Below are 18,983 nucleotides of genomic sequence, written 5' to 3'. Positions count from 1 at the left end.
TAAAATATTTCAGGGGAACTTCTTCATCCAGAGGGTGGTGCAAGTGTGGAATGAGCTGCCAGCTAAGGTGATAGATATGGGTTTAATTTCGATATTCAAGAAGGTTCCGATAAGTACAAGGATGAGAGGGTTATGGAGGGCTATTGTCTAGGCGCAGGTCAATGGGACGAGGCAGAGTGACAATTCTACACGGACTAGAGGTCCACAGGTTCTCGATCAGTGAGCGTTTCAAAGTTTACTGGGAGAAGGCAGGACAATGACGTTGAGAGTGGAATTAAATCATCCATGATCGAAAGGCTCGATGGGCCAAATAGCCTAATTCTGCTCATGTATCTTGTTGCTTTATGGTCTAAAATGTGCAATTAAAATAAATAATACTGAGAACGTGAGTTGTGGAGTCCTTGAAAGTGAGTCTGTAGGTTGTGGAATCAGTTCAATGTTGGTGTGAGTGATGTTATCCACACTGTTTCAGAATGGGGTTACTAGTTTTAATGTGTTAACTAGCAAGGTTCTGGCTAAATACTCTGCCTTGGCTGGGTTCATTTTATTGATCTCTCTACCTATTTCTTTAGATAGTGCAGAACAGGCCCTTCCAGCCCAACCAGTTGCACCAGCCAGCAACCCCAGCCTAATCACGGGTAATTAACACTGACCAATTAACTTACTAACCAGCTACCTTTGGACTGTGTCCCACAGGGTCCGCGGGGAGAACGTACAAACTCTTTACAGACACTGCAGGAATTGAACTGCGCACTCCAGACCACCTCAAGCTGTAACAACATCGTGCTAACTGCTATGCGACCATGTATACTGGCTGGGCTGCCCTGTTGATTAGCCTTGTTTACTGCTCGGGCTTCTGCACACTCCCTCTGCTTTCCCCCATCTGCGGTTCAGGCACTGCGCTCACTGGGTTGGAATGCACTGACGGTGGGACATCAAAAGAAAACAAGCAGAAAATATCAGGGGCCTCCAACGGGAAAACTCTCTGACGGGAACAGATTGGCAACGGCACTGGTCTAGCCACCTCCGATAGCTCTGCTTCTCTTCCAGCGCCCGTCTCCTTCTCTCGTCCCCAGGCTTTTACATTTATTTTTCTCTCTTCCTCAACCGCTCCTGAACTCTCTCACACCCAGAAACCGGGTCGGCATTCCTTGCAGCTCACATCCTCCTCTTCCCCTATCCATTCTTGGAGTGACACTTGCAATTTTCCAGTCCTCCGGAACCATTCCAGAATCCAGTGGTTCTTGAAAGACCATTACTGATGCCTACACGATCTCTTCAGCCACCTCTTTCAAAACCCTGAGGTGTAGCCAACAATTCCAGATAACCTACCTTCATAACTTTCAGTTTCCCAATCACCTCTCCTTAGTGATAGCGACTACACTCGTTTCTGCCTCCAACACGCTCGCATCTGTGGCATTCTGCTGGTGTCTTCCACAGTGAACTGATGCAAAATACCTATTAAGCTTGCGCCCCATTACTTCCTCTCCTGCATCATTTTCCTGTGGCCTGATAACCACTCTCGCTTCTCTTTTACTCTTTATATATCTGAAAAGCCTTTTTTAAGCCCCTTTGATATTATTGGCTGGCTTATCTTTATATCTACAGGGGAAACGTAAGCCAAACAAGAGTGAGACACATGAAGTGCTGGAAGAACAATAGCCATTCGGCCCTTTCGGCCCTTTGAGCCAGCACCACCATTCACTGTGATCATGGCTGATCATCCACAATCAGTACCCCTGAGGTCCCCTGAGTACTCAGCAGGTCAGGCAGCATCCGTGGAAGGGAACAAACAGTCGACGTTTCTGGCTGAGATCCTTCATCAGGACTGGAAAGGAAGGGGCAGGAGCCAGAACAAGAAGGTGAGGGACAAAGAGTACAAGCTGGCAGATGGCAGGTGAGACCAGGTGGTTGGGAGGGGGGGAGTGGGGGTAAAGTCAGAAGTTGGGAAGTGATAGGTAGAAGTAGCGAAGAGCTGAAGAAGAAGGAATCTCATCAGTTTCTCCCGGATTTTGTGTGTATTTCTTTTAAGCATTTCTATCGTGTCCTCCTCGATCACGACTTCCGGCTGCTCATTCCAAACCCAAACCTCTCCGTATGAGGAAGTTGCTCCCACATCCCTTTCAGTTTCTTTAGCCAGAGGATGGTGAATCTGTGGAATCCGTTGCCACAGACAGCTGTGGAGGCCCAGTCATCGGGGTATTTAAAGGGGAAGCTGATAGGTTCTTGATTAGTCAGGGTGTCAGAGTTTATGGGGAGAAGGTAGGGAAATGGGATTGAAACAGATAATAAATCAGCCATGATGGAATGGATGGAACAGACTTGATGGGCCAAATGGCCTAATTCTGCTTCTGTCTTATGCGCTGTGTAATGATTTGATCTTTATAAACAGTATGCAAGCTTTTCACTGTATGTCAGTACATGTGACTTTCTCTCTCTGACTCCCTCTCCTTCCATCCTTACTGCTTCTCTCCTCCCCTACACGAAGTCGTTCTCCCACTACTTATTTACTTATTTCCTCTCAACACCTACAGCATGAAGGGGGCAGTAGTGCATTTACTGGCACCCAATCCTTACCCAGACATGCAGCAGACCAGTACATCACGAGGTTGATTCCCGGAATGGCGGGACTGTCATATGTTGAAAGATTGGAGCGACTGGGCTTGTATACACTGGAATTTAGAAGGATGAGAGGGGATCTGATTGAAACATAGAAGATTATTAAGGGATTGGACACGCTAGAGGCAGGAAACATGTTCTCGATGTTGGGGGAATCCAGAACCAGAGAATATTTAAGAATAAGGAGTAGGCCATTTAGAACGGAGTTGAGGAAAAACATTTTCGCCCAGAGAGTTGTGGATCTATGGAATGCTCTGCCTCAGAAGGCAGTGGAGGCCAATTCTCTGGATGCTTTCAAGAGTTAGATAGAGTTCTTAAAGATAGCGGGGTCAAGGGATATGGGGAGAAGGCAGGAACGGGGTACTGATTGTGGATGATCAGCCATGATCACAGTGAATGGCGGTGCTGGCTCGAAGGGCCGAATGGCCTACTCCTGCACCTATTGGCTATTGTCAGCAAGCCTGAGGAGTTGCTGTGGACTTCAGAAAGGTGAAGTTGGGAGAACCCACACCCGTCCTCATCGAGGGGTCAGCTGCGGGCAGGGCGAGCAGCTTCAAGTTTCATGGGGCTGACATCTCGGAGGCTCTACCCTGGCCCCAACGTACTGATGCAATCACAAAGAAGGCATGCCGGTGGCCATATGTCACCAGAGACTAGCTCATTTTTACCGATGTAGAAATTTGGAGAGGATTGCCGCCCGGTATATCAGAGCACAGGAGCAGGAGAAGCTGCAGTGGGTTATACACTCAGATAGCCCCTTCCGACCATCCAGATCATACCCACCAGGTGGTGCCTCGAGAAGCCACCCTCCACCATGAATGACCCTCACTGTCCAGGACAGGCCCTCTTCTCACTGCTGTCATCGGGGGGATGAAGACACACACTCAATGAGTTGGGAACAGCTTCTTGCCCTCCACCATCAGATTCCTGAACCATCTGTGAACCCATGAAGACCACCTCATTATTCCTCTATCACACTATTAATTTATTTTTTACGTTTTGCACCACACTGCTGTCACAAAACAACAATTTTCATGACTAGCGTCAGTGACAACAAACGTGATTCTGATTAATTAGGAACTTTTGCCGGAGTCAGTGGGAGGGGGATCCTTCCCAAGTTTTCACCCACCTAATTCTTGATAGCTGATCGTTAAAAGAAAAGATTCAGGGGAATTTAATAGAAGCGTAACACAAGGCATAGAGCAGCACAGTACAGGCCCTTCAGCCCACGATGTTGTGCCAATCTTTTAACCTATTCAAAGATCAATTTAACCCTTCCCTCCAACACAGCCCTCCATTTTTCTATCATCCATGTGCCTGTCCAAGAGACTCTTAAATGTCCCAAACGTACATGACTCCATCGTCACCCCTGGTAGTGTGTTCCACACACTCACCACTCTTGGCGTAAAACAGTTACATAACAGGCCCTTCGACCCATCTAGTCTGCACTGAACCATTAATCTGCCTAGTCCCATCAACCTGCACCCGGACCAGTGCCCTGCACACCCCTCCCATCCATGTGCCTATTCAAACTTCTCTTGTGTTGCAATCAAACCCACATCCACCACTGGCGCTGACAGCTCATTCCACACTCTCACCACCCCGAGTGAAGAACTTTGCCCTCATGTTTCCCTTAAATATCTCACCTTTCACCCTCAAATTCAGACCTCTAGTTCTACTCTCACGCAACCTCATGGAAAAATAGCCCGTTAGCATTTACCCTATCTGCAATTCTGTGTAGCTCTAGCAAATCTCCCCTCATTCGCCTATGCTCGAGGGAGTAAAGTCCTAAGTCTATTCATCGTTTCCCAATAGTTCAGGTCCTCAGGTCCTGTCAAAATCCTTGTGAATTTTCTCTGCACTTGATGTCTTTCCTTAGGTCTCTGCTGAGACCCATCTACCGGCATCTGGACCATAGCCCTCCAAACCCCTCCTGTCCATGTACTTATCCAAATATTGCCTTTGAATCTGCAATCCAGCACTCAGCTGGCAGCTCTTTCCAACACACTCAGTCGTCCGAGTGAAGAAGGCCCCCCAGTTCCTCTGCACCTTCGCTCTGAAACTCTGATCGCTGGTTCCAGTGTCACCGAACCTCAGTGGAAATCTACTCCTCAGCTTTTTTTCTCCAGTCCTGCCGAAGGGTTTCAGCCCGAAACGTTGACGGTACTTTTTCCCATGGATGCTGCCTGGCCTGCTGAGTCCCGCCAGCATTTTGTGTGTGTTGCTCAGTGCAGAAAGCCTGCTTGTATTTAACCTTTCCACGCCCCTCAAAAATCCTGTTTTCATTTAGCCTATCTATACCCATAGCAGTGGGAAAACCCTTCCTCCTCGTGTTTTATCTAACCATTTCATAACTTCACACGTTTCTATCAGATCCTCTCCCATTCTTCTCAGTTACAGGTGACTCGATCTCCCTTCATAGGGCAACCTCCTGGAATGAGTATTTTAATGCATGGGGTGAACTCTGCAATGCAACATCTGTCAGCGCTGACATGAAACAGGATGAGGGTGGTGGTAGGAAGTGGGATGGTGACAGAACTGGAAGGGTGTGTGTGTGTGTGTGTGTGTGTGTGTGTGTGTGTGTGTGTGTGTGTGTGTGTGTGTGTGTGTGTGTGTGTGTGTGTGTGTGTGTGTGTGTGTGTGTGTGTGTGTGTGTGTGTGTGTGTGTGTGTGTGTGAGAGAGAGAGAGACACACACACACACACAGACAGGAATGGTGAGGGTTATAAAGCCCCAGAAAGGGAGAGTGATGGAAATTGGACTCCAGTTAGGGAAGAACTGAAGCAGTGACAACATCTCTAAAGATCTATCCTGAGCCCATCACATTGATCCAAGTACAAAGAAGCAGGCCAGAGGCTAGACTTCGTTAGGAGTTTGAGGAGATTTAGTTTGTCACCAAAGGCGCTGACACAGGGGTTCCCAACCTTTCTTATGCCACGGACTCCCACCATTAACCGAGCAGATTTCTACAGGTGTACTGTGGAGAGCGTTCTACTGGTTACATCACCGTCTGGTATGGAGATGTAACCTGATGTAACTGCACAAGATCACGAATAAGCTTCAGAGGGTCGTAAGAACAGGAGATTCTCCAGCTGGTGGAAATCCAGAGTAAGGCATACAAAGTGCTGGAGGAACTCAGCAGGTCAGGCAGCATCCATGCAGAGGAAAAATGCCATTGACTTTTCAGGCTGAGAGCTTTATCGGGACTGGAAAGGAGGGGGAAGAAGCCTGAGTAAAGGGAAGAGGGAGGGGAAAAGCTGTAAACTCAGCCAGCTCCATCATGGGCACCAGCCTCCCCACATCAAGGACACCTTCAAAAGGTGATGCCTCAAAGGTTACATCCATCATTAAGAACGCTCACTATACGGAACAAATATGTAGAATATATATTTGTGATTTATAGTATATTTTATGTCTTGCACTGTGCTACTACCACAAAACAACACATTTGACAACATACGTCAGTGATAATAAATCTGATGATTATCATGATAATAGACCCGGAGTTCAAATTCATTGTGTTCATGGGCACATGTATCCCGGGTATAAATGCCAGTACAGTAGAACACAGCCCAGTACAGGCCCTTCAGCCCACGATACACCACTCTCTGTATAAAGAACTTACCTCTGACATCCCCCCTCTACTTTCCTCCAAACCTTAAAATTATGCCCCTCGTATTAGCCGTTTCTGAGTTATGAGAAAGTCTCTGACTGCCCGTTCGATCTATGCCTCTTATTGTCTTATAAATGTCAATCAAGTCACCTGTTACACACCTCTACAAGCTCATTACAAACTCAACAAAGATAGGTTAATATAAAATGGAACTTAAATAATGTATATCTTGCACATATGTAAAATAAACAACAATTCCAGTGCAAACTGAGAGAAGAAAAGAAGATACATAAACCCCTTCTTTTATGTTCCTGACGAAGGGTTTTGGCCTGAAATGGAGACTGTTTCCCTCCATAGATGCTGCCTGAACTTCTGAGTTCCTCCGGCATTTTGAGTGTTGTTAATATAGTCTGAGGTGTGTTAGGGCTTTTCAGGTTGGTTCAGGAACCTGATGGCAGTGGGGAAGAAACTGTTGAAGGTGTGGGTCTTTGGACTCTTGTACCTCCTGCCTGATGGCAGCATCGAGAAGAGGGCGTGGCCCAGATGGTGGGACTGGGAAGCCCCTGATGATGGACATCGCCTCTTGTAGATATCCTTGATGGTGGGGACAGGAAGGGCATGGAATGGCCATAAAAAACACATGCTGGAGTGAAAGGAGAGAGACAGAGAGAGGAGAGCAAGGAGAGAAGGACAGAGATAAAGGTGTGTGTGTGTGTGAGAGAGAGAGAATGAACAGAGGGAGAGGAGGACGTGCCTCTGACTTCCTGGACACCAAGCTCAGAATTCCCTCTCCACCTCTCTCCGTCACTGTAAGGTCCACCTTAAACCTCCTGCTTCACCAACATTTAATTCCTTATCCCAATATCTTTGGCATCTTCAATGACCCTCATCTGTTTCTACAGATGCGTCACAGCTTTGTGTGGTAACTGCTTTACCCTCGACCACATGAAACTGCAAAGGGTTGTGGACTCAGCTCAGCACATGACAGAAACCAACCTCCCCTCCACTGACTCTGTCCACACTTCCCACTACCTTGATAAAGCATCCTTAGATCCCATATCACCAGGTTCAGGAACAGTTATTACCCTTCAACCATCAGACTCCTGAACCAGTGTGGTTAACGTCAACTACCTTATCACTGAATTGATTCTGTAACCTACAGAATCACCTTCAAAGGCTCTACAACTTGTGTTCCCAGTGTTATTTATCTGCTTATTTATTCTTATCATTATTATTTGTTTTTTTTTGTATTTGCACAGGTTGTCTTATTTTGTACATTGTGGGTGTGTAACGTTTCATTGATTCTATTGTAGTTCTTTGTTCTATTTGTGAATGCTCACAAAAAAATAAATCTCAGGGTAGTGTATGGTGACATTTGTATCTTTGGATAATAAATTTACTCTGAACGTAATCAAAGACTCCCCACCCACCTAGGACATTCTCTCTTCTGCCCCCCCATCAGGCAGAAGATACAGAAGCCTGAAAGCAGGTATTTCCAGGCTTTTACCCCACTGTTAATACCCTATTGAGTGGACTTCCTTTACAATATGACGATGGCTTGAATTTACAATCTACCTCCTCATGGCCCTTGTGTCCAACTGTCTGCCTGCATTGTAACCGTAGCGCTCTGTTCTGAACTCTGCTCTTAGTTTCCCTGTACTACGTCAATGCACTGTTGTAATGAAATGCCCTCTATGGACAGCAAGCAAGCAAGGTTCTTCACTGTCCCTCAGTATAAGCGATAATAATAAACTAATCTGCATTTTGTTTGATAACTCTCCAGTTAAGTGATCAGGAAATGTCCCGTTGTATTTACCAGTTTGTGTAAGTACAGTTGTTGGGTTTGAAATGCCACCAGGATGCTGCCTGGATTAGAGAGATTATTTTACGAGGAAAGGTCGAGCGAGCTTGGGCTTTTCTCTTTGGAATGAAGGAAGATGAGAGGTGACTTGATAGAGGTGTATAAGATGATAAGAGTCACAGATCAAGTAGATATGAGAGACTTTTTTCCCCAAAGCAGAAATAGCTAATAGAAGGGGCATAATTTTAAGATTATTGGTGGAAAGTTTTTTATAGGGAGGCTGTTGAGTGCATTGGGCACACTGGTAAAGGCAGATAGATACATTAAAGACAACTGAGAGACTCGTAGGCATATAGATGAAAGAATAATGGGGGTCCGTGTAAGAGATAATAGTTGGATTGATTTTAGGAGGAAGTGAAAATGTCAGCACACCATCATAGGCCAAAGAGTCTGCACAGTGCTGTACGGTTCTGTGTTTATGTGTAGGACTCAGGGTTTCAGCCTGAAACATTGACTGTTTATTCCTCTCCATAGACGCTGCCCGTCCAGCTGAGTTCCTCCAGCATTTTGTGTTGGTGCCAGAATGTGTGGTCACACTTGCAGGCGGCCCCCAGCGCGACCCTGTAGGTGTGTTGGTTGTTAAATACAACGTGCTTCTCTGTACATTTCAATGTACATGTGGTAAGTTCAGATTCCGATACGTGATAACTAAATCTGCATCTGAATCTAAAACCCTGGTCTGGTCTGCTCTGCAATTATTTCTTAAATCTAAATCTTCCCACCACCACCTTCAAAACAAATGCCTGCAATTCTGTCCTTCCGTTCAATGCTGGCCTGCACATAACCACCTCTGTTTCACAATTAATTGGTGTGTATTTATTTGTTTGATTGGTGGGGCTTTAAGAGATCATGTGCCAGCCAATCAACATTCCACAAAATGGAAGTTAGGGAGCGTGGCTAAATGTATGGAGAAGCAACATTTTGGAGAAGAGTGGAATGGAAGCACACTAGGGACTGGAGAGGGAACACTGCATCCACAAAAGCCTTCCAATATATTGGTGGGATAGGCAAATGAGGGTTTGCATCACCCTCAGGCCAACATTCCTGCTCCCCACGTTCAACTCTTTACACACAGTCCCTGCCCCATCTTGGTCCCTGACGACTGTGACCCTGGTCTCGCCCTGTCAAAGACTGTTCCGTCCCTTACCTTTCTCTCAGCTTCAACCCAATAGTCCCCATCTTTCCCAAATCTAATGAAAATAATTTGGCACGAAACATTAGCTTTCCTTCTCTCTGCACAGAATCAAAATTGAGTTTGTTGTCATATGCCAAGTACATCAGAATCAGAGTCAGGTTTATTAACACTGACACACGTCAGTCATGAAATGTGTTGTTTTGTGGCAGCAGTACATAAAAAATTACTATGTTACAACAATCAATAAATAGTGAACATAGAGCATTATAACAGAGTGCAGGCCCTTTGGCCTACGATGTTGTGATGACCTTTGAACCTTCTGGAAGATCAATATAACCATTCCCTCCTATGTGGCCGTCCGTTTTCCATGTGCCTTCCTTAAACATCCCTAATTTAACTACCTCTACCCCCACCCCTGGCAGCCCGTCCCTCCAGGCTCAAGGACAGTTTCTACCTCGTTGTACAATGCTGTTAAATGGTTGGGACTCAATGGGCCAAATGGCCTGATACAGTTTCTGTGTCCCTTGGACTCCTGACATCATAATCTACCTCATTATAATCCTACACTTTATTGTCTACCTGCACTGCATTTTCTCGGCAACTGTTACACTTTATTCTGCATCGCTATTGTTTACCTTGTTTGTCAGGGACACAACCCTCCAACCGTCAAGGATGTCTTCAAAAGGCGATGCCCCCAGAAGGCAGCATCTGTCACTAAGGACCTTCACCATCTGGGACATGTCCTCTTCTTGTTACCGCCATCAAAGAGGAGGTACAAAAGCCTGAAGGCAGACACTCAACGGTTTAGGAACAACTTCTTCAAGATTGTTTAATGTCATTTCCTGTACACAAATGTAAAGGAGAACAAAATAATTGTTACTCCAGATCCAATGCAGTGCAGAAAAACCACAATAAGAAAATAACACAATGATAAAAAAACACGATAAATACAAATATGTAAGATATTGTATATACATTGATTGATTGTATGTCTACAAAGTGATGCTAGATCGAAGAGCATCTGTACATAAGGTGACTGACATGAAATGATAAAGTAGTGGTTGTTGGGGGGACGGTGCTTGTGGGTGGAGGTGTCGATCAGCCTTGCTGCTTGGGGAAAGTAACGGTTTTGGGTCTGGTGGTCCTGGTGTGAATGCCGCGTCACCTCCTCCCTGACGGCAGTGGGATTAGCAGTCCATGAGCAGGATGGGTGAGATCCTTCATGATGTTACTGGCCCCCTTCTGGCACCATTCTGTATAGATGCCCTTGATGGGGGGGGGGGGGGTAGGTTGGTGCCAGTGATGCACTGGGCGGCTTTGGCTACCCATTGGAGAGCCTTCCCGGGCATTTTCCATGCCACGCAGTGATGCAGCGTGTCAGGATGCTCTCTACTACACTTCTGTAGAAGTCTGTGTATTGAGGGGATGTCCTTCCCCTCCGCTATGAGATTTCTGAATGGTCCCACCATTCCTCATTTGCACTATTTATTTATTTCCATTGTAATTTGCACCACAAGGTATAAAAATATTTAGTACTTCTGCCACGAATTAATTATCATGACATATGTCAGTGATAATAATCTTGGTTTTGGTTCTGATCTAGATCAATAGTATGCAACAGCAGCTTTTAAATGTATCAGTACATGAGAAAATTAAACCAAATTTCAATAAACATAAATTATACACAAATTTTAAGAGCACGGTTAGAACGACTTCACCATAGACTTCTGCAAGGTTCTCCAGATGTACAGAGGAGACCGTTCTGACCGCTTGTGTTGGGACTCCGATGCCCAAGATCACAAGAGGTTGTGGACTCATCCGTCTCCGTTATGGGCACAACCCTCCCACCATCGAGGTCTTCAAAAGTCCATCGTGAAGGACCATCACCATCCAGGACTTAGCGTTACTACCATTGGGAGGAGTTACAGGAAACTGAAGACCCACACTCAATCAACACACACCAAATGGTGGTGGAACGCAGCAGACCAGGCAGCGCTGTTGGCGTTTCGGGCCGAGACCCTTCGTCAGGACAGACACACTCAATGTTTTAGGACCAACTTCTTTCCCTCCGACATCAGATTTTTGAACGGCCCATGAACACGATCTCACGTTTCCTCTTTTGCCCTAATTATTTATTAATAAATAATTAAATCTATTTATTTTGTAACTTGTAGTAATCTTTATGTCTTACACTGTACTGCTGCCACAAAACAACACATTTTATGACAGATGTTGGTGATAGTAAACCCGTTTCTGATTCTGGTGCTGCATCTCTGAGATGTTGCCAACCCTTCGAGCGTCTTCTCCATACCCCAAGAAGCGAAAAGACCTACATAAACAGGCATGGATGCTGGTCTTCGATTCAATCAGTCCCTCCACTGACTTTGTCTCCTCTTCCCACTGCCAACATAATCAATGCCCCGGTCATTGGCTCTGCTCTCCCATCAGGTAGAAGATATGAAATCCTGACAGCGTGTACCAACAGGCTCAAGGACAGCTTCGACCTCACTGTTAACAGACTATTTGTACGATAAAAATTAACTCTTGCTCTCTGAATCTACCTCACTGTCACCCTTGCACTTTGACCGTCTGCAGTGCACCCTCTCTGTAACTGGGACACTATATTCTGTTCTCTATTATTGTTTATTTTTTCTTTTGTACTACCTGGCTGTAATTACGTATGGAATGATCTTCTAGATGGCACGCAAACACCAGCTCTTCATGATGGGGTCAGTGTAGAGCGCTTGCTTTAGGACATTAGAGTTGTGAACAACACGGCCACACGGCAGAATTGGCTGAGTAGGGAATGGCAACACAGGTTGAGGCACTGCCTCTCAATCTTTAGGTTCGGTCCTGACCTCCAACGCCGTCCAATTATGCTGTCCATAATTTCATAACTCCAGAATGATCCGTGCTCGGCAGTAGGTTAGCTCCTGTAACTTGCCCTTAAAGGAAAGGATTCGGTGGGTGTGGCTGAGCAAGTAGGAGTGTAGGGAAATTAGGAGAGGAAATGGATTGTGCACAGTTCTGGTCACCCCATTACAGGGCGGATAGAGATTCCCCAGGATGCTGTCTGGATTAGAGAGTACGAGCTGGTGGGTTGTTCCCTCTGGATTGTCGCAGACTGAGAGGAGATCTGATAGAAGCTTGTAGAATTACGAGTGGTGCAGATAGGGTAGACAGCGAGAGTACGTCTTGCAGCTTTGGCATCTTCTAATGAGTTCGTCTGTGTTCAGGGCACAGCCTCAGACTTCAAAAATGTCCCTTTAGAACAAAATTTCTTTTGCCAGAGGATGGTGAATCTGTGGAATTCATTAGCACAGATGGTTGTGGAGGCCAGATCTTTGGTATATTTTAAAGCGGAGTTTGACAGGTTCTTGATTCGAGATATTTATGGAGTGCTGCATACTTTGTCAAGGATCCCTCCCTGTCATCTGACCGACAATCTCTTTGACCCCTACCATCAGACAGGAGGTACAATAACATTAGGACAAGGACGGTTAGGATGTGAAACAGCTTCTCCCCCAGGCCGTGAGACAGCTGAACTCCCTGCCACACCCAGGTCTCATCGCGTATGAAGCACAAGTACCGTTATACTGTTTACTTTTTAGCTTGAGTTGTAAATGCATCTTACGCTAAATGTCAGTCTTCTGGAATTATATTTTATTATTTCTTTATTTATTTGTAGTAATATTACTTTATATGTTGACTGTGAAGTGTATGTACTGTGTTGTGCACCTCGTTCCGGAGGAACATAGTTTTGGTTGAATGACGATAAACTTGAACTTGTACTTGAGTAGTAAAGAAATCAAGTATTACCGGGAGAAGGCAAAAGAAAGGAGTTGAGCGAGAAAATAAATCAGCCATGATTGAATGGGGAACAGACTTGATGGGCTGAATGGCCTAATTCTGCTCATATGTCTTATTTTTCACAGGATAGAAATGTTAAGTTTTAGAAGACACAGATCTAAGATGAGAGGGCAGAAAATTTCAAGGTGATGTGCAGGGCAAGTGTAGTAGTTGCTGCCTGGAATGGGCAGCTGGGTGAGGTGGTAGAAACAGATATGATAGAGGGATTTAAATAGGCACAAAAGTGCCAGGGATTAGAGTGATATGGATCACATTCCGAAAGATAGGATTAATTTAACTTGGCATTATGTTTGGCCTGTTCAGGTGCTGTGCTGTCCTAAGTTTCTCTGGAAGCTTGTATAGACCTGATGGGCCAAAAGGCCTTATAGACAATAGACAATAGGTGCAGAAGTAGACCATTCGGCCCTTTGAGCCTGCACTGCCATTCTGAGATCATGGCTGATCATCTACTATCAATACCCGGTTCCTGCCTTGTCCCCATATCCCTTGATTCCCCTATCCATAAGATACCTATCTAGCTCCTTCTTGAAAGCATCCAGAGAATTGGCCTCCACTGCCTTCCGAGGCAGTGCATTCCAGACCCCCACAACTCTCTGGGAGAAGAAGTTTTTCCTTAACTCTGTCCTAAATGACCTACCCCTTATTCTCAAACCATGCCCTCTGGTACTGGACTCTCCCAGCATCTGCAACATATTTCCTGCCTCTATCTTGTCCAATCCCTTAATAATCTTATATGTTACAATCAGATCCCCTCTCAATCTCCTTAATTCCAGCGCGTACAAGCCCAGTCTCTCTAACCTCTCTGCGTAAGACAGTCCAGACATCCCAGGAATTAACCTCGTGAATCTACGCTGCACTTCCTCTATAGCCAGGATGTCCTTTCTTAACCCTGGAGACCAAAACTGTACACAATACTCCAGGTGTGGTCTCACCAGGGCCCTGTACAAATGCAAAAGGATTTCCTTGCTCTTGTACTCAATTCCCTTTGTAATAAAAGCCAACATTCCATTAGCCTTCTTCACTGCCTGCTGCACTTGCTCATTCACCTTCAGTGACTGATGAACAAGGACTCCTAGATCTCTTTGTATTTCTCCCTTACCCAACTCTATACCATTCAGATAATAATCTGCCTTCCTGTTCTTACTCCCAAAGTGGATAACCTCACACTTATTCACATTAAACGTCATCTGCCAAGTATCTGCCCACTCACCCAGCCTATCCAAGTCACCCTGAATTCTCCTAAAATCCTCATCACATGTCACACTGCCACCCAGCTTAGTATCATCAGCAAACTTGCTGATGTTATTCTCAATGCCTTCATCTAAATCGTTGACGTAAATCGTAAACAGCTGTGGTCCCAATACCGAGCCCTGTGGCACCCCACTAGTCACCACCTGCCATTCCGAGAAACACTCATTCACCGTTACCCTTTGCTTTCTATCTGCCAACCAGTTTTCTATCCATGTCAATATCTTCCCCCCAATGCCATGAGCTCTGATTTTACCCACCAATCTCCTATGGGGGACCTTATCAAATGCCTTCTGAAAATCGAGGTACACTACATACTTATACTTACATAGTGTTCAGGATAGGTTTGTCCCATCAAGGCAGGGAGAGGATGATAGGGTGAAGGAACCATGGTTGATGAGCGATATGGAACATCTAGTCAAGAGCAAGAGAGAAGTTTTCTTAAGCTTCAGGAAGCGAGGATTCGACTGGGCTCTAGAGAGCCACAAGGCAGCCAGAAAGAAGCTCAACAGTGGGCTGAGGATAGAAGGGGCCATGAGAAGGCCTTGGTGAGTAGGGTATGGAAAACTACAGGGCAATGTGTATGCATGTGAAGAATAGGAAGAGGACTAGGGTGAGAGAAGGGATGAAAGAAGAAACATGTGCCTGGAATCAGAGGAGATAGGGGAGGTCCTTAACTTTGACGATTGTGAAGACACCATGAAACAGGCTAATATACTGGAAAATGTCAATGTTAAGAAGAAGATGTGCTGAAACTTTTGAAAAACATTAGGATAGATAAGTCCCTGGGGCTGGGCAAGATACATATACCCTAGGTTACTATGGGAAGCAAGGGAAGAGATTTGGTGATGAACTTTGAATCCTCACTAGCCACAGGAGTATACCAGATGATTGGAGGGTGGTAAATGTTATTCCTTGGTTCAGCAATGGGAGTAGGAATAACCCTGGGAATTATACACCAGTGAGTCATACTTCAGTGATGGGCAAATTATTGGAGAAGATTCTTAGAGACAGAATTTATGAGCATTTGAAGAAGCATAATCTGATTCGGGATTGTCAGCATGGCTTCGTGAGGTACGGGTTGTGACTCGCGAGCCTGATTGAGTTCCTTGAGTAAGTGACAAAACAGCTTGATAAAGGCAGAGCAGTGGATGTGGTGTATATGGACTTTAGCAAAGTGTTTGAAAAGGTTTCCCATGGTAAGATCATTCAGAAAATTAAGGAGGCATACGATCCAAAAAAAGATGGTTGCTTGGATTCAGAATTGATTTGCCCATAGAAGGCAAAGAATGGTTGTAGATGGACGTATTTTGCTTGGAGGTTGGTGACCAGTGATGTTCCACAGGGATCTGTTTCGGGAATCTCTTTGAGATTTTTATAAATAACAGATGAAGCGGAAGAGTGCATTAGTAAGTTTTCAGATGACGCAAAGGTTGGTGGAATTGTGGACAGTGCAGAAGTTTGTTGTAGGTCACAACAGGACATTGAAAAGATGCCGAGCTGGGCTGAGAACTGGCAGATGTTCAATCTGGAAAAGTGTGAAGTGATTCACTTTGGAAAGTCGAATCTGAAAGCAGAATACAAGGTTAATGGCAGGATCCTTATAGTGTGGAGGAACAGAGAATGTTCAAAGATCCTTCAAAGTTTCCATATAAGTTGACAGGGCAGTTAGGAAAGAGGATGAGAGGTGACTTGATAGAAGTGTAGATGGAGTGGACAGCCAAAGACTTTATCCCAGGGTGGAAATGACTAATATAAATAGAGCATAATTTTAAGATGATTGGAGGAAAGTCAGAGGAAAGTTTTTTACACCGAGGGAGGTGGATGCATGGAACACCTGTCGGGGGTGATAGTAGAGGCAGGTACATTAGAGATGTTTGAGAGACTCATAGATAGGTACATGGATGATAGAAAAATGGAGGGCTATGTGGGAAGGAGGAGTTGGATTGACCCTAGAGAGTAGAGTAGTTGTGCTCTTTGATCTACTCCATGATCAATCCCTCCCACAAAGTCTTCCATAGGGATGTGTGTCAAATATAATCAACTGGAACGATGTCAGTAAGGCTCCTTGGTCAGCATGCATGAGGTAGGCAAGGGGACCGTTCCTCTGCTGTGTAACTATGGCTCGGTTACTCTCTGTTAGCAATATTAATTATAAATAGTTGAGGTCGGATCACTGATTCCTGTGGCAACTCATTAATTACTGACAGTCAAACTTAAAATAATTCCTTTATCCTAAGTGTAGGAGGAATTGAATACAAAATTATGCTTCCTACATAGGGCAGTGGTGAGACCACATCTGGATTGGGGTGTACAGCACTGGGCTCCAACGCACAGCTTTCCAAAAAGCTGCAGAGGGACGTGGACTCGGTCATCTCCATCACAAACACAACCCTCCCTGCCATCGAGGACACCTTCAAAGGGCGATGCCTCAAGAAAGCAGTGTCCATCGTGAAGGATCCAAACCTCCTAGGGAAGTAGTAAGACACTGGGAGTTTGGGAGCAAAAGCCGGGCAATGGAAAGTTCAGGGTGAGTAGAGGGTGCAGGAGAGCCTGGAGAGAGGGGCGAGTGGAAATGAGGGAGACCACCAAGGTGGTGGGGGACACAGTGGATAATTCCAGAAGACAAGGCCCCCCCACCACCCAGGACATCCTCTTTTCTCATTACAAACATCGGAGAGGAGAAGACTCACACTCAACATTTTAGGAACAGCTTCTTCCCCTCCACCATCAGATTTCCAAATGGACAATGAACCTAGGAACATCACCTCACTATTTCTGCTCTCTTTGCACTTCTTATTTATTTTATTAATATTTCTTGTAATTTATAGATTTTTTTAACATATTGCACTGTACTGCTGCTGCAAAACAACACATTTCACGGCACATGTCACAGAACCATAGAACACTACAGCACAGAAACAGGCCTTTTGGCCCTTCTTGGCTGTGCTGAACCATTTTTCTGCCTCGTCCCACTCAGTGATAATAAACCAGATTCTGATCCTGTTTCTTCTTAGGGTAGCAGTCCCTGGATTGGTGTATATTCTTATTGAAGGAGGGATATACAGTAGGAGCATTGCACATAGCCCAGAGAAACTTTACAAGACTGAAACCTGGAATGGGTGGTCAAATGAAAAAAGATGGGACCGAAAATCATAGACACATGAGATTCTGCAGCTGCTGGAAATCCAGAGCAACACATAAAAGTGCTGGAAGAGCTTAGCAGGTCAAGCAGGATCGAAGGAGGGGAATGAACAGTTAGTGTTTCGGTCTGAGACCTTTCATCAGAGCTGGAAAGGAAGGAGTTCAGGCCAGCGGGTGATAGGTTAGTCCAGGTGAGGGGGAAAGAGGGTGGGGAGATGAAGTGAGAGGCTGGGAGGTGACAGACGGAAGAGATAAAGTGCTGATAGGAGTGGCTAGGAGAGGACAGTGGACCATGGGAGAAATGGGAGGAAAGGGGCACCAAGTGGAAGTGATGTGTTGATGAGGAGAAGGGAAGTGGTGAGGGGGGATGTAATTGAAATACTCAAGATCTTGAGGGGTCCACCATAGATGTAGAGAGGATGTTTCTTTCTGTGGGAGAATCTCAGAATCAGATTTACTATCACTGGCAAATGATTTGAAATTTGTTGTTTTGCATTAGCAGTAGGAATAAACCATACTTCTCCAGGAATTGTCATCTTGTCATGGTGGAGGGGTTTGTGAGTTCCTGAGATAGCGAAGGCAATGCTGCGTGGAGCTTATCTCCTGCTCCTGGTGGGGTCTCTCATGGTGGTAAGATCAGACAAGGGGCGATCTAACCAAGATCGCAACGGTGGAGCTGGCAGAAGCTGATGACACATCAGAATGGCCCGAGGGAGGCTGTAGCAGTGAAGGGCTCCCTGTCATCTTGCACTCTATGCTTTGGATCCTGACCCCGATCTGCCAAGGACCCTGTGGTGTCTGCCTGCGAATCCACCTCCCCACAGTAAACAAGGCGTTCTCCATGAGGTGAATCTGCCCTAACGCCCTGTATCCCAGGTTTGCCTCTGTAGCGACCTGAGGACCCACCAATAGATACCCCTTTCGAGAACATCATACTCAACCTGCGGGCTGCAGTGCAAACACATAACAAATACGATAAATTGCAAGATGAATCAATAGTGCCAAAAAAGGAATAATAAATTGGTGTTGAGAGAGCTAGGGGCTTTTCTCTTTGAAGTGAAGGAGGATGAGCAGCAACCTGATGGAGGTGTACAGAATAATAAGAGTCATATATAGAATCAACACCCAGTGGCCTTTTCCCAGGGCGGAAATGGTTAATGCCAGGGGGCATAATTGTAAGGTAATTGGAGGAAAGTACAGTGGGGATATCTGAAGGTTAGTTTTTTACACAGAGTGTTGTGGGTGCTTGGGATGCCCTGCTGGGGGTGGTGGTAGAGGCGGATACATTAGGGACATTTAAGAAATTCTTAGATAGACACACGAAGGACTATGTAGGAGAGAAATGTTAGACTGATCTTAGAGTAGGTTAAATGGTTGGCACAACATCAAGGGCCGAGGGGCCTGTACTGTTCTATGTTATATTTTTATTCTCTCGGGGGGGGGGGGTGTGGAACTCTCTTCCTCAAGGGGCAGTGGAATCCAAGTCTTTCACT

At 45.5% G+C, this 18,983-nt stretch overlaps 1 long non-coding RNA gene across 1 annotated transcript; it reads left to right on the top strand.

Annotated features, from left to right (window-relative positions):
• The first annotated feature begins 1,727 nt into the window (after nt 1-1,727).
• Nucleotides 1,728-10,126, top strand: LOC140728080 (uncharacterized). The gene is made up of 3 exons (XR_012098995.1): nt 1,728-1,862; nt 8,568-8,714; nt 9,876-10,126. It is a non-coding gene; the product is annotated as an uncharacterized lncRNA (long non-coding RNA).
• Nucleotides 10,127-18,983: the final 8,857 nt, after the last annotated feature.

This window comes from Hemitrygon akajei, chromosome 5 (genome assembly GCF_048418815.1).
Source record: "Hemitrygon akajei chromosome 5, sHemAka1.3, whole genome shotgun sequence".
In the NCBI taxonomy this organism is placed as follows: Eukaryota; Metazoa; Chordata; class Chondrichthyes; order Myliobatiformes; family Dasyatidae; genus Hemitrygon; species Hemitrygon akajei.
The sequence above is the reverse complement of the archived record's forward strand: the minus strand, read 5'-3'. Positions and strand labels throughout refer to the sequence as shown.